At 37.7% G+C, this 17,879-nt stretch overlaps 1 protein-coding gene across 1 annotated transcript in view; it reads left to right on the forward strand.

Moving 5' to 3' along the window:
* Positions 1 to 4,041: 4,041 nt before the first annotated feature.
* Positions 4,042 to 17,879, forward strand: part of ADGRL2 (adhesion G protein-coupled receptor L2) — a 394,446-nt gene continuing 380,608 nt past the window's right edge. The window contains exon 1 of the mRNA XM_075759768.1: positions 4,042 to 4,237. The gene's annotated coding sequence lies outside the window, so the exon portion shown is untranslated. The remainder of the gene's footprint in view (positions 4,238 to 17,879) is intronic.

Below are 17,879 nucleotides of genomic sequence, written 5' to 3' on the forward strand. Positions count from 1 at the left end.
TATGAAAACATACACAAAGTAGTCAGTTTTTAATTGTAGATAGATATTCTTTATTTCCATTGACTGCCCCTTGTATTGAAGTCCTATGTTTTATTTGGTCTTGTTTTATCCATATGAAGATTGTTTTGCTGTTTGTTTCAATATCCCTTCCAAATTGTAGTTCAGCTTGACTATTGACAACTTTCACTTTACCTTATATTTTGACCCCTAAACCACAACTGTCTCTGCTGATATGTCTTTTTTGTTTCCCCCTGTGCCCTGCATATCTCTAATAACATTCTTGAAGGAGATCTTCCTTTGCATGGAATAGCTTGACCACTTAGTTGTTCACAATAGCTGATCCCATTCTCTCCCCTCTGTCAGACACACATTCCACATAGCTTTAGCACTTTTGATTTAAAGTAATTCCAAGGCTATTCCACATTCAAGGTCTTGAATAGATCAGTCTATTTAATTTCACTAACAAGACCTTTTAGGTTATCAAAATTTGCCCTTTGAGCTATAAAGTCTTGTTTTTACTGATTGTTCCATTTAATTTAAATGAGCTTAACTCATGATCAGTTTTTGGACCAGTTTTCTCATGGTATCTGTATTGCTTACTATAACAAAGACAGTAATAGTTTCATCTCCTACTGGCTGTTGACTGCTTGGTAAACATATGCATTAATTTGGCCCAAACATATTCTGTTTGATGCATGCCATCCTCTCTTATTTCTTTTTAATCTCTCAGATTATTAGAAGGCAGTTCCACAAGGTTACTTGTGGTTTCTTCACATCTTTCCTGGGTATCTTGTACACTTAAATACTGTGGTCCCAATATATAATTTTACCTTCTCTTTCCTGACCATCCACTGGTATTTCCTCAACCATAGTTCAATTCTTATCAACCAGATTTTCTTCTTGTTACGTACAATAAGAAGGCATGAAGGTGACATGAATCTCTGGCAAGGTTTCCTTGTATTTCTTAAGGTGCTTTTTAAACAAAGTGGATCTCGGTCTCAATTGTTTCCATGGATATTCAGCCAGATACCATTCCCATTGGTCTTCAGTTTTTAGGCATTTTTTCCCCTACCTAAAATGAAATTTTTTAGCGTAATCATCTTTGATTTATTCCAGTGGGAATTTCATAGTGTCATTTTCCCACTGCGAAGAAAATTAAATTAAAAAGATTCTTCTCTATTCCTAGCTGAATCCTTTTTTCCTTTTCCACCCACATCCCACATCATCCTTCTTGGGAAATGACCTCGCATCCTGTTCTGTGGAACTGATTTAGTGACAACTTGGTTGTTTCTCTTTAACGCAGGCTCCCCATTCATGTAGACACTATTTTTTTCTCTTAGTTCATTCTACCTTCTATTCACAGGTGATCCTGCCTTTTGTTCTTCCTTCCTCACAAACTTCTCTACCGTTCTCACTCCTCTTTGGATCCTGGTATCCTACAATTTTTTCTGGAATTAACTTTTTAACTTTCTTTCTACCTTCCGTTTTGGTTTTGTCTGTTGTACTTTTTCAGTCTCCCAGATGGCAAGCATATTCTTTAGTTTTCCTCTGTTTCCAGACTGTTCTGCTTGCTCTTTTTGTTGCAGGCTTCCCTGACTCACCAGTCTCCTCTGAGCTCTCTCTTATACGACCTCTCACTCAACAAGTGTCTGTAAATCCCCAGTTGCCCATTCAGTTTGCTTTTTCTTACACCATTTCCTCAAATCCACAGCTTCGTTCAACATTGCCTCCAGGCACATCTCTAGTAAGGTCTTCTCTTCATGAACTTTAGCAGATGACACTTCAGGCATACATATCTTTCCAGGAATAAGATACATCCCACAGCTTCTGCACCCAGTTCACATTGTCCCTGCAATTTCTCTTGTACCCTCCATGGCTGTCTCAATTCCTTACACAGTCATTTCCTTTTACGGCTACTTTTAAGGTGAAAATCCCTCTCATTGCTGGTTATTTCTTTGTTTTTCTGGTCTTCCCTGCTGCTGGTGGCATACAGGTTGGTGGGTCTGGATAGTTACACCATTATCAGCTTGGCATACTGCAGGACTGAGGAGTGTATTGCAGGGTGCAGAGTAATAGGAGCAAATTCGGTTCACGGTCCATCTTTTTCAAAGCCATCTATCAACCAGTAGGCTGCTTTCCACAGCTATCATATACAGATTTGATATTGAGACTAGACTTCTGAGTGCACTGCTGGAGTCACATTCATCTGTTATTACCTGGTGAGTGGCCACTGGAAAAAGAACGAGTGAGAAAATAAGAAATAAAATTGGGGATCCAACATACAAGTAAGATATGACCAAAGAATAGGGTTGAGAAGTTCTGGAGATTGCACAGGGAGGGATGAGATTTCAGTCAGGTTAAATATTATCTGGGCAAATATTCAGATATACAGAGTCTAGTTGAAGGATCCTCCCCCTCTCATACTAAAATAATCAAACTCCCAAACCTTCTCCAGTGAACCAAGAGAATTTCTCAGAGGAAGCACTTTATGGGGCTCAGACACCAATAACTGTGTCACATAGCATTTATTAGAAAATCCAAATATATTCTCCAATACTTTCTCCAATATCTACGTGATCATTTATCTGCAGCAAATTTTACTGTAAATGTGATTATTTCCAAGAAGCAATTTCTCATGACTAGATTAAGTATAGTACTTACCATATATTCCATTCAGATGAGGCATCATTCCGGAATCTGTGTTACAAGTAAATGTTGGGATCCTACAAAGAGAACTCCTAGGGCTTTATCCCAGAAATGCGGTTCAGGAACAGGAGCACAACAGACTCATGTTGGACTCAGCTTGATCTGTAAATGAGCTGGAGACAGAATTTAGCCCTGGGTGTCTTTGCTGACAGTTTCATTCTGTGGATCTCTGAACAAGCGGTATTTTACAGTAAGACATGCTTCTTACAAGACAAACTTCAACTGTTTTAACTGCTAATATAGGACATTTTGTCCCACCAAACCTCACCAAATAATAATTCCCAAAGAATGTTGATTGCATCCATTCCTATTTTCAGCTGGTGATGAAAGGACACGTGACAAACTGTTCCACTTTCTTTTAAAGACTTTTGGTCTAATTTCTGAGCAGAATGAATACGTGCAGAGGTTCACAAAATTCTATACCATGGTGTAAAAATAACTTAGTTGAAGTACTCTAGACAAAAGAAACAAAGTTTAGTTCAGGTTCCTCTTGGATTGGATGCAGGTTCAAGAGGGTTGAACATATTCTCACATTTCTCTAATCATCTTAAGTACTGCATTTAAATCAAATCAGGAATGTGCAACAGGTAATGTTTGTGGTATTTATGGTAATAAGGGAGAAATTCTGAAGTGGTTGAATGCAAATTTTTTGTGTCTCTTTTGTCTTGATAGATTTTAGATAACGTTGAAAATGCTGGCTGGAACCCACACCATCATCCTGTTAGCGATCCTCCTGCACACGAGTGCTTTGAATGCTGCCTTCCCTTAACTATTTTAAAGACACCTGCACACTCACAAATAATAAATCTGTCAAGGCACACTTGGAAATATCCCATCTCCATTTGTACAAGTTACTCTGTTCAAAATATTTCCATGTTTAAAATCATTTAGCGGGGTTTACCAGATTTATAATCATTTGAGGCTTGCAGTATAAAACCCTAGCTGCATGACAGGCTGAGTTATTAAGTGTTTATAGAAATCTGATCAAATGGACCATCAGAGGCTGGGGGGGAGCAGAGGGAGGGGGGTGGGAAATCTGTTTTAAACTCGACCATGACAGCTTTCTTCATCTTACAACTGTGACATGAAGAGGGAGCTGTAGCTCTTCTGAGACACAGCTCTGCCTCAACCAGCGTATCCAGCCAAGCGCCCCGATCTCCTCTCGCCTTCCTCGCTCTCCTCTGCTCCCCTCTCTCCTTCACTCACTCACTTACTCTTCCTTTTTTTTCTTTTTTTTTTTTTTTTTTTTTTTTATCCCTGTGCCCCTGTGCCAGTTAATTTAAATGTATCTGTTCAAGTGGAGATAATCCATGCAAATCAGAGGCACTGGCTCCCAGTGCTTGATTCACAAAGAGAACTCAGCTTCAGGAGGTCACTCGTTCACAGCTGCTCCTCCCATTATATTTTTCCCTTATTGCAGAACTGCTGCATGTATACAGTGACTGAAAGGACTCAATTTACTGCAACTGCTGCCTGGTTTTACTTACAACTTTCTTTAAAGGGAGACTTACCTTCTATCAGTCTTACTAAGGTAGGAAGTCTGATTCTTCTAAAGACATGTAATGCCTCCAGTGTTTGCTCATTATCAGATCACACTATAATGATGCATATTGTTGTCAGAATTAGGTCCTAATAGAATTGCGCCAGGTGCCTGATGCTTTTGTTACTTGTGTGTATAGGTGCAACTGTTTAAACGGCTGTTTTACTGTTTATATAGCCAGCTATGTATCCCCCCCTGCCCCCCCCCCCCCCGGATTTCTTTTCCTTTTCATGATGGCAGGTAGGATTTTAGCACAGCAGCTTTCTAATCTACAAACGTAAGCTTCAGTCAAGTTCGTATTTTCTTTTAAAAATGTTTTCTAACGTTTGCGTAAGTGAACGCAGTGCTCTGCACCCCCCCAAAGAAAAACAGCATCAAGAGAGCTTTCTGGCCTGAGACCTTGTTAAGGTGCTATCTTTGGAGCTGAACAAACTGTTGAAAGGTTTTAAACAAAAATAAAAAAGGTCACCTTTTACTTTGCAGTGTTGTAAACAAGGAAACTCCAGGCCTCACTGCAAATGGGCCTGTCATAAATTTAGACCACAAGATAAACATATAGTTAATAGAATTGCCAGCAGAAGTGGTGAAATGGAACCCTCACCGTTCGCTGTTAATATCTATTGTTTAGAGAGGTTGGACAGGCAGTGCTTGCTTTGCAAACAAAGTGCAACTCAGAAACAACTATTTGGATACGATTCTTAAAAAAACTCCTCAAGAAAAGGAAAGTCAGGCACTACTACATTAGTTACATTCTAACTTTGAGCATACATCACATGAAATATTGAACTAGTGCATCTGACAGCACGCACTGGTTTTATGAAAGCAGACGGTAAATCTTGCATTTATTTATGTATATTTCTTTGAATTTCTTGTCAGAATTTAGGGATGCAAATGATTAAAATAACTATAAAAACAACTTTGGATGTGCTAAATTGCAAATAATGGATTTGAAGAGTAATATATTGAAAAAATTAGAATTATTCTGACTTACACTTGCCCCACAGTAAAGTTCTTGTTTGTTGTCTTGCACAGCTGGAGTTAAGAAATGACAATGATTAGACTTGGAGCTGCCCTGCTTTTGTATAGATTTACTATCTACCACACTCAAGTTAATCAAACAGTTCTGTGAAGTTTTATACAGAGTTTAAAATGAGAATTTAGTTGACCAGACAAGACAGAGAGAGAGGCACAGATATTCCCAAACATATCCTGTCTAACTTCAAGTACACTTGAGGCATACATTTTCCATTTTACCTTTCTGGATTAGATATTTTTAGTTAGCATGCTTCAGGTAAGAGTACTTGCTCAGTATCTTAAGTATTTCAGTGCCTAAAATGTGCATCTTTTCTCTTTGATATACTGGCTGCTTTTTGAAAAAAAATGCATTCTGATTTTGGAGTACAGTACAAACCTAGAGAGCCTTGTCATTGTTAGCATAAAGAAGACATCGACACAAGTATTACTGTGCAGAGGGCAATCTTTCTTTCTCTGGCATTTGTTAGGTTACTGTACATAGAATTTAGCAGATAAATATCTTTTGCTTCGTGGCATTTTGGAGATCCTATTGGTATGCAGGTTATCCTGTGAGGATGGCAAGTGAAAAAAGAAATATGTTTTATAGCAGTGTGTAATAAAAGCCCTTCACAATGATGTAAGTGGAGTCTGACCTTTCTTTTTTATCCTGTAATTAGAATTTTTATTAACTCTTTCAAGCGCAGAGTTTTTTGAGTAAATTAATGTTACTTAGGGAGAACAAGCCTGTATTTTTGATCTATGAGTTTAAAAAGTAAAATTTTAGAATCCTTTTCAGACAGAGAAAAAAAATATATTCTTCTCAGCAACTTGCTCCACACAAAGCAATTTTGATTTATAGAAAAGGGAGATTTGATACAGGCATCCTGCTTCTCTCAGAAGAAAGAAAAGAAAAGAAAAAACAAACCCAAACATTTCTAAAAACCACTTCTTTCATTTTGTGAAAGAGGAGGGGCATGGATTTTAGAGAAGAGAGCTGAACTTAAGGAAAGACATTAAGAATCTTTTGTCTGACTGAATCTCTGGCCAGGATAAAGTTGGGAAGTAAAGGTGATCCCTGTGGAGTTTAGCAATATACAGAGATGAGATTAGATGACTCACCACTGGAGATATGAAAAACGGAGAAAAAGGCCTTTCCGAGGATGATTTTTTGTAAGTAGATTAAAATATTGTTGCAACAGACAGTTATTTCCTGCTTCCTTTCCACCTTTTACCCAATGACCAATGTCTTACAGGGACAAAAGTGTTCCTTGGTGAGTCATCAGCAGCATTTCGTACAGTTACTTCCAAATTATGTACTCAATTCTCCCTGTAGGCTCACCAGGTGTACCTGACATAACTCAGTTTAATTCCTTGATACACTGAAATAAATGAGAAGAAATCAGGTGTTTATATTATTGAGGCCTCAGTAAACTCTCAAAGGAGTGAGCCTTTGTGTTTCATTTCAGGCTCCTTTATACTATACAGTTTTCTAAACAAGATCGTCAGTGTCCTTCTACAGCCAGTTCCTTTTTTCTGTTGGTGTGGTTTCTTCCTCTGCCTCTGCAAACTTGCCATTGCTATACTAACTCAGTCAAACACCTCTTCAAGATAAGTTACCTGATACTCCGCTGTAGTGTGCCTTGCAGCAGAATCTATGGGATGCAGTAAACCTTGTAGCTGTATATAATGCAGGGCTCTTACTCCCATCAGGCTCTTTTCTGCTGGTTTTACAGAAGACACTTAAGAAGATAAATTATCATCTTAAAAGGATGCTATAGAGATTGTTAATAAGTTCCATCCAACTTCTTAATGGCCTTAGTTGTTTTCAGCTCTAAACAGGTACATTTGCTGAACTATACCTTAAAAATATTCTAGAGAAGGAAGAAAATTTGGGAATCCTAAGAAGTAAGTGGTAGAGTCTTTCAGAAAATATACAGCTATGAATGGGAAATCTAATTGTCAACAAAGTCCTCGGTCAAAGATTTGTCATTGGTATTTTCTATAATTGCATAGAAAGAATATGTTCCCTACAGCTTCTCATCAAATTACGTACACAATTATATCCTATTCTCCTTTTTTATCATTCCCTTGTACCGGAGAGTAGATTATTAACATGTAACATTGCAGAGTACAGACCTTGCTCTTCTTTTGCAGATAAAGCGTGCTTATACCTCTAGGGGTTAAAAGCTGAATCAGATCCGTAACTTGCATACTGACAGCCTTTGAAGTTGCTCCTTACTTACTTATTTATTTATTTTGGTCTAAAGGTTTCGATTGACATCCTTTTATATGTTTGGAATTCTTCAGCAGATGTAAAATGCTTGGTAATGACTGAAATTAACCCGAGGCTTTATATATCCATCTTCCCCAGGAACTGCACTGAAGCTTTAGTAACAGTTGAGAATTTTATGCAAACAAATGTTCTCATGAGAACATTTCATTTTTCTGTCCTGTTGTACTCCCTTTATAATTTCTAGAGGTCTTTTAAGTCAAGTTGGACCCTTTTGCTTCCCTCTCTCCCCAATACCTGTTCTGGGGAGTCTACATGAAAATTTTCACAGATGAAATACACCAAAAGAGAGGCAGATAAAAAGAAAATAAGTGGAGTGGAAATGAATCTTTAAATGGCAAGTCTGTGAAACACTGAACATGGTTATCTGACGTTGTGTCAGAGAGTGTTATCTCTTGAGGAGAAATGAGCAAGAGCAGTCCACACAGGAAAAGTGATTGTTGCTTTACTTCTGTCTGTTTATTTGGGATAGCTTGAACTGTCTCCCACTTTTTTATTCTCTCAGTGTGAAAAGATTAACTATTAGAAATGCAGCCAGTAGGCATCTGACTCAAAAGCAATGCTCATTTGACCTTTGAACACAAAATATCTAATGCAAACAAAAATCTAAGCAACCTCAAACACCACTGAGTACAAGAAATATGCAGAATGTGGGTCAGTAGAAATTCAGCACTTTCAGAAATAAAAATAAAAACCCTCTGAAATCACTTGGTTAGATTAGCATTTATTTCTCCATTCCACAACAGAGTATCAGATGCTGAGGTTTTGTCCAGTGTACCTGAGGCAAAAGATCTGTGGCAAAATTCTGCATTAGTTTTAACAGCTGTGACTGAAATGTCAGGGAGAGGAATAAAGGGAAAAAGGAGAGTAAGAGATGCTTAACCATTACATACATATTTCTCAAAGGTTAGGTTTTATAAGAGACAAAGAGTACATAGGAATTAAGATGTATTTAAAGTCTGTGTGATGCTGCCACTTATTTATTTAAAGGTTACATTTGTCATGTAAGGGACTTCATCCCTCTCACTGTTTTAATTCTGCTGGTTTGGTTGGGAAGGGGGGGAGCGGTTTAACCTTAGGGGGATGTTATGTGAAAATGCATGAGTGTGAATAGATAAAAATTAATCCCTCGGTAACCAGCCACTATTCTTACTCCTTTTCCCACCAAGTTATGAAGGAGGAAGGCCAAAGAAACAAAATGCATCCCATGTGAGACAAGGGACTGAAAGAGGCATGCAGGTTCTATCTCTGGAGAAATAAAGCTAGTCACAACAGGCCACTGGAGCCAGGACTTCGATATCTGACTTACCCCTACAGAACAGCCTATGACTTAGAAACTGCACTCTGAGGAAGAAGATGCAATAGTTGTTAAAGTCACGTAACAGCCCCCATGCAATTTCTGTTCCCTAGTCTTTGCACTGGCTGTGCTAGGTGAGTTCATAGAACAGTGCTAGTATAATGCTAATTGACAATCTAAAATTTAAAGAAGAAAGAAAATTCAGAATTTGCTCCAGAAAACCTGAGGGTATATAATTCCCATCACCTTTACAACTGAGGCAAGAATGGTTTACTTGGAGGATCTAGGGGAGGTATATTCAGTTTCTCTTACTAAAACTTCATTGTCCATGTTGAGTCCAAACTCGATCACTGCAGAATCACAGCTGAGTGAGGTTGCAAGGGGAGATCTGCAGGCACCCCATGTGTAAGTGACCTTGTTCCACATTTCCTGCAGGTCACAGAACTGATCTGCACCAAACTTTTCCGTAATTTCAGCAGCTTCTGCACTTCCTGTCCTTTAAGTTGTGTGTAACCTGGTGTCTCCTTTTTCAGGGAGGGAGGGATGGTCCATAGAGAGATGCCTGAAAGTTAAAGAAGATAAATGTTGAGCTTGCCAGAAAATGATGCAGGCGATGCTCGATATCATTGGTCTCCCAAAGTCCACCAGCCAGCCTCAAAAATATGTCTATAAATGGCAAGATCAGAAGTGTTTCACAAATGCGTGTTATCTGGCTAGTTTTTATGTGGAGCAGGCAGCACAAACAGATAGACACAGAAGAGTATCGAAGTAATATGAGGGACAGCCAAGGACATTATAAAAGGCTGCTTAAAAGTATGAGACACGGTTTACAGTCAGAACATTTGGTTTTAATTTATTTAGGAATTACACTAATAGATTGTGAAAAACTGAACACAGCATGGCATTTCTGGGGATCTTGCCTGTCTTGTTTGCAACGTGTCTTCTCTCTAACGTTCCAGTTTCTCCCTCAGGCTTCCTTCTATCACCCCCAAAAATCCACCAAAAGTATATCATAAAACCTGTTTAATTTCCTACAAAAGATTATAGTAAGTGTGCTTTTAATGTAGTGATGTCAGTGGCAGATGATAACATGTATTAGGTAGTGCAAACTGCTGATTATCTGTCAGGATAAATCTGTTTATTTCAGAAATAGCAGTCTGACAACCCCCTGTTGTTAATCATGAAAGTACATGCTAATGCCAGGTACTGTTTGGTTGGAGTCTCTCAGAGGAATGCGTTTGTTAGATTTTTGCTTTGACAGTCTTTACAGCAAGTTTTGCAAATTTTCTATATATATATATGTATATTTTAAATATTTTTTTAAGAGAGAGGCTAGACCAAAGCCACTGATCTACAACTTAGGTTCACAGCAATTCAGAGGAAGGAATGGCTTGTGAAAAGAGTGGATTATAGGATTACACAGCGGTTCAGACTGTGCCCGTTGCTGGGTTCATCTTTAGTAATTTCAATGCAGACCCATTAGTGAAAAACGCAAAAAGAAAGTTAAGGACTTCTTTTTCCCCAGGAGTCACTCCTCTTATATTTGTTTATTTATTTTTCAGCATTTACAGCAGTTCCTAATTATATCCTGAACTAAAAAGACCATCTCCACATGATGTTCATACCATTCCTCTTTAATGAGATAAATGGCAAAGTGAACCAGCCAGCTTTTATAATGTTGTGAATTTGACCCAGCTTTTGTGTTGTAGAAAATGAATATTATGTATTTTGAGTGAAACACAAGTGGAATACTGAGGTACAGTTTGCCAAATATTAGGTGAAGAGGTATTTTGTCTGACTTTATTGCATTTTGATCATTTCAGGAATGCCGTAAAATGCTGAATAGCATAATAAAAATTGATATTTATATTGACATTTCAGGATTCTAAATAGAAGCTGAGAAAATCTAAACAGACTTCAGTATCTCCACAGCTGTTCCTCCAAACCCATCTGAGTTCTGGCTAATTCACTTTTTCTCCCCACATACCCTCAATTGGCCCTAATATAAACATCTCTCTCTAAAGCAATTTCTCCCTGGAAGATTATGCACATCTTCATCTTAATTCAGAATTTACATGTGTACTTTGCATATTTTTGCATCAGTATGTGTGTTTTAAATTAGATAAAGGTCACTGTCATTCATAATCAAGAAGAAGGTGTATAAAAGGTCAGGATTCAATAAAAAAACCTGATTAGATGTAGAGGTTTGTTCATATGATTCAGTATATCATTGGATAAGTGGAAATCATGAGTCAACAAATTAACCTTGGTATAATGGGTTACTTGCTTCATTAGGATCAGAAATGAGATTCACGATTTTTTTTTTCCAATGTACTCCTTGTTTGTCTCCATAATAAGAAGAAATACCGTGCTGTTGATAGTTACACAACTGAATATTTTTATAATTGAATTTGGCTTAAAATGCAACACAAATGACAATTCTCATGTTAAAAAAAAGGAACTGAGGCACCAAATACGTTTGCTATGAATATAAATATCAATGTAATTAAAATTATCCACTGTAAAAATAGATAAGTTGATTTTAAATGATGGCCTGTATATTTCATATAGGCTTTAGCTTAAGCATATTAAAGAACCTGTGATGAGTCAGGCTTTCAAGGTCTAGTGTCAGGAGGAGATCCAGATGCAAGTGAGCATGAGCTAGGAGCAAGGATAAACTTGCACTCCACATACTGGTTCTGCCACAAACTTTCCACATGTTCTTGGGTAAACCACCTACATCGCTATGCCTCCACTTCCATCTGCAAAAAAGGAAAAATAGTAACAGTGCTTATATTGCTGGAATGTTTCTGTTGGAGTTAGCAGGAGGGCTAAGGCAACTTTAGGATTTCCACCACTGCCTTGTTCAGTACACCGTATTCCTGGTCACGCACCGCAGTCAACAGGACAGGGCTGTGGATCTCTGCACTTGAAAACATCTGAGCATTCTTCAGTCCTATTCTCCAGGATAGGTGAGAAATATCAGAAGTGGAAGGAGTCCATATTTACAAAATAATCTGGCCTAGGAAAGACAGCATCATTTATACAAAATGATAATACCATATTCTCAACTTCAGACTGTACATACTTGATGCAGTTTTTATGATTCCAACATAAGCATTTCAAAAGAGTTGGGTTTTTTTTGTGGGTGGTTTGGGGTTTTGGGGTTTTTTTGGGGGGGGGGGGGGGTTGGGTTTGGGGGGGGGTTTTTTTGGCTGGAAAGTGTTGCAACTATTCCAGCCTGTACCATAGCAGAAAAGTCTATAAGAAAAGCAACATTACAATTAAAATAGTTATACATGTCAATGTTTCAGACATTGTGTATTTCTTTAAGCTTTCTTCAAGTCTGTGTAGAATAAATATCAAGTTACTACTTGTTCACTTTTTTTCCCTTGGGCAGCATTCTGTACCTATTAAATCCCAAGTATGAAAGAAAATCAGACTTGCTTGTTACCACTATAAACTTACGCCCAATGGTTTTCAAATAACATGTAGGTAATCTCTCTTTTGTAAACACAGAGACTTGAGGTTGCTCATAATTAAAGCTGCAAGCATCACAATTTAAGCTGACTCTTTTCTGATGTTCATATGCCTCATTCTCTCCCGAAATGTAATGGAAAGAAAATACGCTGAACCATGGTAAACTTTCCTTATTCATGATACTGTTTGGATTTTATGCAGTTTTAGTAGAGCTATAACATTAGTCCATTATTTCATTCTTTCAAGGTCAGTTGGGTATGAGCAGGACTTTCAGATGGGGTTTTAACAAGTAATATCGTAGTATCTGTTCCTGATCATTAAAAGGATCAAAAAACTTTTTGTAGTAACGAGGCTTACATTACAGTAACTCTCAGCTTCCACCTCTCCTCTGTTTCACAGGCCCAAGCTTTTTGACTGGTGTCCACCCTACTAAGTTACGCTGTAGGCAAACTCCTGGTGTACGATGGCCTTGGAAGTCCCAAGCTACAGAACCAACATGGGAGTGCATGGAGGGTGTATCTCCGTGAGGGTGCACAGAAAGTAGGAGTGCGCTCTTGAAGCAAATCTCCTCATCCTCCCAAAGCACCGAGCTTTGGCTCACATCCAAAAATAGCCTCATTCCTTCTGGATATCACTAAGCTAGAGGACGTGTTTCAGGGGTGCCTCTGATGGGATTTGACCAGTCGTGGGCATTCGGAGCACAGGACCAAGCTAGAACTAGCCCGAATTAAAACATCATGAAATATGCGTGACATGCATGTTGGATTCTCAGTGTTTGACATTTTACACTACAAACTGACTCCTGTTGAGTGGCAGTACTTAATAAGTAAGACACATCCTGAGACATACCTACATAAAGAGTTGGCACTACACAGAATTCACCAGAACTAACCCTTATTTCAATTTTAGGGAGTCATAGTGTGTCCAAGTCATCACTTCTTGGTGATGACACAACATGAAAGGGGAACTTAGGCCACTTCATCAAAGCTAGGAAGCTATATGAATCAAGGAACACTCTTTCTGTACTGTGGCCATCTCCTGTGACTGTCACCTGATGAGCAAGATGCTCCTCATACTCTCTCTTCTCTCAGTAATATCTGCACAGTAACAATGAGAATTGGGTCCTATGTACATAGAAAGAAAAATTCCTCGTGCTCCGCTGAAGCTGAGATATTCCTGGATATTCCTATACATAATTTCTTAGAAGTTTAAAGAAAGCTAAACCATCGGAGTTTTCTAGATGATAACACAGCTATTCCAGTCGGTTTTGTGAAGGCTTTCTCTGTAACATGGTAGGAGGTAACATGCAAGTGGGTGAGAGGAAGAGTTTATGTAAAATGACCGGACTTCTTCAGAGTCCTCTCCCCAAAGCAGTGTTGTACGGGGTATTTTTGCAATTAGGCTGCTCTGGGAGGAAGGGACATTTCTCTTGTTCTTGCAGTATCTCATACAAATCTTTGGACTGTGATAGCGTGCAGTAGTCCCTGCTCACACCAACTTTAGCTGCGTGGATCTATCATAGTGTAAGTGATTCATTTAGCCCATAGTGTCTGTGCCAGAACCTCTGTGAAGACAAGGTGTTGGAAATCAAGAATCTCCTAGTTCTGATACTGGTTTGTATGGTACCTTTGTAAAAGTCACCTAGGTGAATTTTTCCAAACTTAAAACTTATGAATTTAAATTTCATGTTTAAGCATCTAAATTAGTGGTCTGATTTTAATGTGTGCTGACACTCACATTTTCAATCGACTTCAAAGGGAGTTGTGAGCGCTCAGAAGTCTAAACCTATGAAAATCAAGCCAGTTAGACACTCAAACTTGAAAGGTTTCTCCCATACTATTATTGTTATTTGCATTACTTTAGTAGATTGAAACCCCAGTTATAGGACTAAAGTGCTAGGCACTGTATTTTATATCTCTTTTTTTTTTTTTTCTCATTTCTTTATGTGTAAAACCTGGCACACATGGATGTTGTGATGATTGTTTGGTTAATATTTGTATATAGCTTTGAAAAATAAATGCTCTATAAACACAGGATATAATTATTCATGGAAGAAAGTGGTATTCCTATTATTCATTCCTCTTTGAAATAAGTTGCTTGGATTTTGAACTTATCCTCAAGAACCAGAGCTGATACTGCATGCAAAATACAGATGATAAAATATAGGGGCCAAATTCATAATTTGCTGTTTAAATATATGCTATACCTGTTGTAGTTTGAACAGTAAACAAATTAAATAGTCATATACTGTCTTCAATTTGAACAGAAATCCACATCATTTAACAACTCTTACGTAATCCTCAGAGAAATTAAGTAGGACAATGAACCACAAAGCTTTCCTTAGAAACTTCTGTCTTATCCATACTTCTTTATTTTAGATATGCTGATCCCTTACTAGCAAACAGTAGACTCTTTGTAACTGGGACCTACATAAAGCTTGCTTTTTTCCCTGTGGATTCGATAACTAAGCTGCTTGGAATAGCTTTGATGAAACCATCTTCTTTCATAGAATGCAGTTCCAGCAGTGCTGATAAATTCCACAAAATGGTGTCAATTTAACCGATGGGGGTTTTTTGGAAACAAAACCAGGAGGGAAACTGGTAACGTATTGGTGTTTTGAGAACAAACCTTTATATAGAAATGATTCAACACAAAATTAAAATGAAACATATTCATTTTGTCAAAATGTTTTGCTTAAAAAAATGTTTTTTGCACACAATTAAAAATTGTTCAAAGATCATTTTTAGTTTAGAACTTTTTAAATAGTGAAGTGTTCTGCGAATCAGAGTTTCCAACCTCTGAAAAGCTAATGAGGTCAGCAGCAGTTTTCCCACTGACTTCAGTAACATGGCACAATTGCTGTATCTGAGGAAATGCAATCATGATCTGCTCGAGTTTTTGTATGCCTAAATGCAATATACATATGTATAAACCATCAGATCCCTAGACTTAGATTAAAACAATACGTAAGCATTTGTCAAGAAAAAGAATATTTATTTTTTTTTATATCAGAGCTTTTACTGTTTGTTGGTGGTATGGCCCATGGTTATGACACCTTGACATAGGCACTTCCCAGTGCTATCAAATCAGGAGAGCAATTTTTAACATACATAAAAGTGAAGGTTGGGGGTTTCTGTGGTGGTTTTGGTTGTGGGTTTTGTTGGGTTTGTTGTAAGACAGGTGGTTTAAAACCAGGCACTAACTGATTAATAAGTTTGTTCATGCAGACCTTCATTCAGGCATCAGGAATAAGTGCTCTGTCTGCTTGATAAATACCCAGGCTAAACACAAATGTTGTTATTTGTCAAATAGTAACTGTTTTAATGGGCAATTCTTCATGATCTTTAACAGCTATAAATTGATCTCCAGAACTCAGATGTCACAGCATAGTCCCAGTATTTCTAAGAATTCAACTTTAAGGAAACTACAGTACAAAAGAAGGAAATTCTTTAATTTACTCCAGGGACAGAGTATATTAGGCATAGTAATGAGGATTTTAGCAATGAGCAGCAAGTCAAGGATATTATTTTTCTACAAAGCAGATAATACAGTAATCAATCTAGACAGCCATTGTATATCTTCCAATACTTAGGATTTTAATAAAAGTAATCATCAGGAATTCTATTTAGACTTTCAGACCTTTACATCTTGAACCATTAAAAATAATGATACATGATTTTAATCTGTTTGGTGTAAACTGATTGATTTCTTGCTTGTAAACTGCACACTCTTCAGATAGATCAATTTTCACATTTACCATATCTAATTATTTTCTGTTTCCTTCTTGCTTTAAAAGGCATAGATGTTTTGGGTCTCCCTTTTCTTAACTGACAGTTCTTTGACAGCTAATACAAATAACAAAATAAAGCCTGAAGAAGAAATAAGTTGTATTTTATAAAAGGTTTAGCACAAGTGTTTATGTCCTCTGAGTACAAAGGGCTGTGCATGCTTGCTTTATCTTGTAGTCTCAGGTGGCAGCATTAACAAACCAACATTTTCTGCACTTCATACATAATGTTCCATGTGATTACAAATCTGAGCCTGGACAGCTGAATGAAGTTTGCCCGAAAATGAAAAGAAAGACACATGCTCCTGAGAAAAAGGACCCAGACCCATATCTTCTGTGAGATCTGGGAAATTCAGTCTTTTGGAAACTGTGTAGAGAGATCAAATGCGATAATAAAGGCTCGCAATTCTAGCAGGTTTCCCTAGAATAGTGCTTCAGAAATGTGAGGTGTGAAAGAAAGGCAATCTGTGCCAGATACTGATTAAATTTCAGTCATCTATCCAAAGCAGTCCCTAGTTGCTTGTAAAATGCTCCATGTAATTACAGTAACTACAGTTTTTAAAGCAATTTACACATTAGCCTTTATCTTGGGTCTCTCTTTGTGGGTGCATTTATTCTTTGGAATCAATATCCTTACAATATATGTTAATAAGCTATACAAATTCATAGCCATATAGACTCTAAAACTTCCATCTCTAGTATTTTCCTTATGGATTCCTCTTGGCTTTTGGAAAAGCTTAACTGTAATCAAATATCACACTCTGGATGTTTAGCTAACATTCATTGTTCAGTGACCCCAGTGGTAAGTCACAACCATATTTAAAACTGTTAAGGAGTTGGAAGTTGATGCAAAATCAAATCAGGATATATTAAAATGCTGCCAGGATAAAATAATATTAAGGGCTAAACTTTGTCCTTTGCTAGTTACACAGGTGCAAATGTCACCTGGCAAATCCTTTCAAAACTTTGTGTGTCCTAATCTTTCAAATCTTCGTCTAGTCACTGGGCATGAAGTTTTGCTAATGCAGGAGCCACTTATGTAGTTACAGGATGAACACTGGCCAGATAAAAGGAGTCTGGCTCATTGCTGTGATATTCCAATTTTAAACTAATGTAAGTGTGAATTTTGGAAGGAAACTAAACTGGCTATTTCATTAAAGTTGTACGGGCTAAAACCAGGAGAAATGCAAGGAGTGAATCAAACTCCTCACAGTCAGTAAAACTGTTCCCACCAGAGTTGCACAGTGCAGCTGCAGGTAGCTTTAAACATTTTTGTTGTTGTTGTTTTATTCTGTTTGTTCAAGGTGCCTTTTGTAACTGCCAAGCACAGTAAAGCTCCTTAGTTATTCTGCATCTCATTGTTCCCAAGGCTATTATCCTAACTGGGGCTAATAATATGAAGCGCATTTATGTTTATGTAGGAAAACTAGGGTCACTAGAGATAATCCAAAAAGTTGTTCCACAAGGGATTATCTAGGATGCTGTTTTCCAAAACTGTCACATATCAGAAAAAGGGCAAAACACTTGTAACTCTTGTGATTGATCCTCTGTCAAGTCATGATTGCTGTCACCAGCAGGTTACATTCCTTCAACAAAGCAGTAGGCGCTGCTGCATTTTAAGCTAAACCAGTTAGGCTTCCAGTGTCATATTCCCTTCCTTATCTCTTTCCGTACTTCATTCTCTTACATTAAAAGAGATAAATTTGCAACTGAAAAGAGAAGATGATATGTGCAAGATTCCTCGTGTACTACATGTTGCTATACC

Source organism: Balearica regulorum, chromosome 8 (assembly GCF_011004875.1).
Source record: "Balearica regulorum gibbericeps isolate bBalReg1 chromosome 8, bBalReg1.pri, whole genome shotgun sequence".
Lineage (NCBI taxonomy): Eukaryota > Metazoa > Chordata > Aves > Gruiformes > Gruidae > Balearica > Balearica regulorum.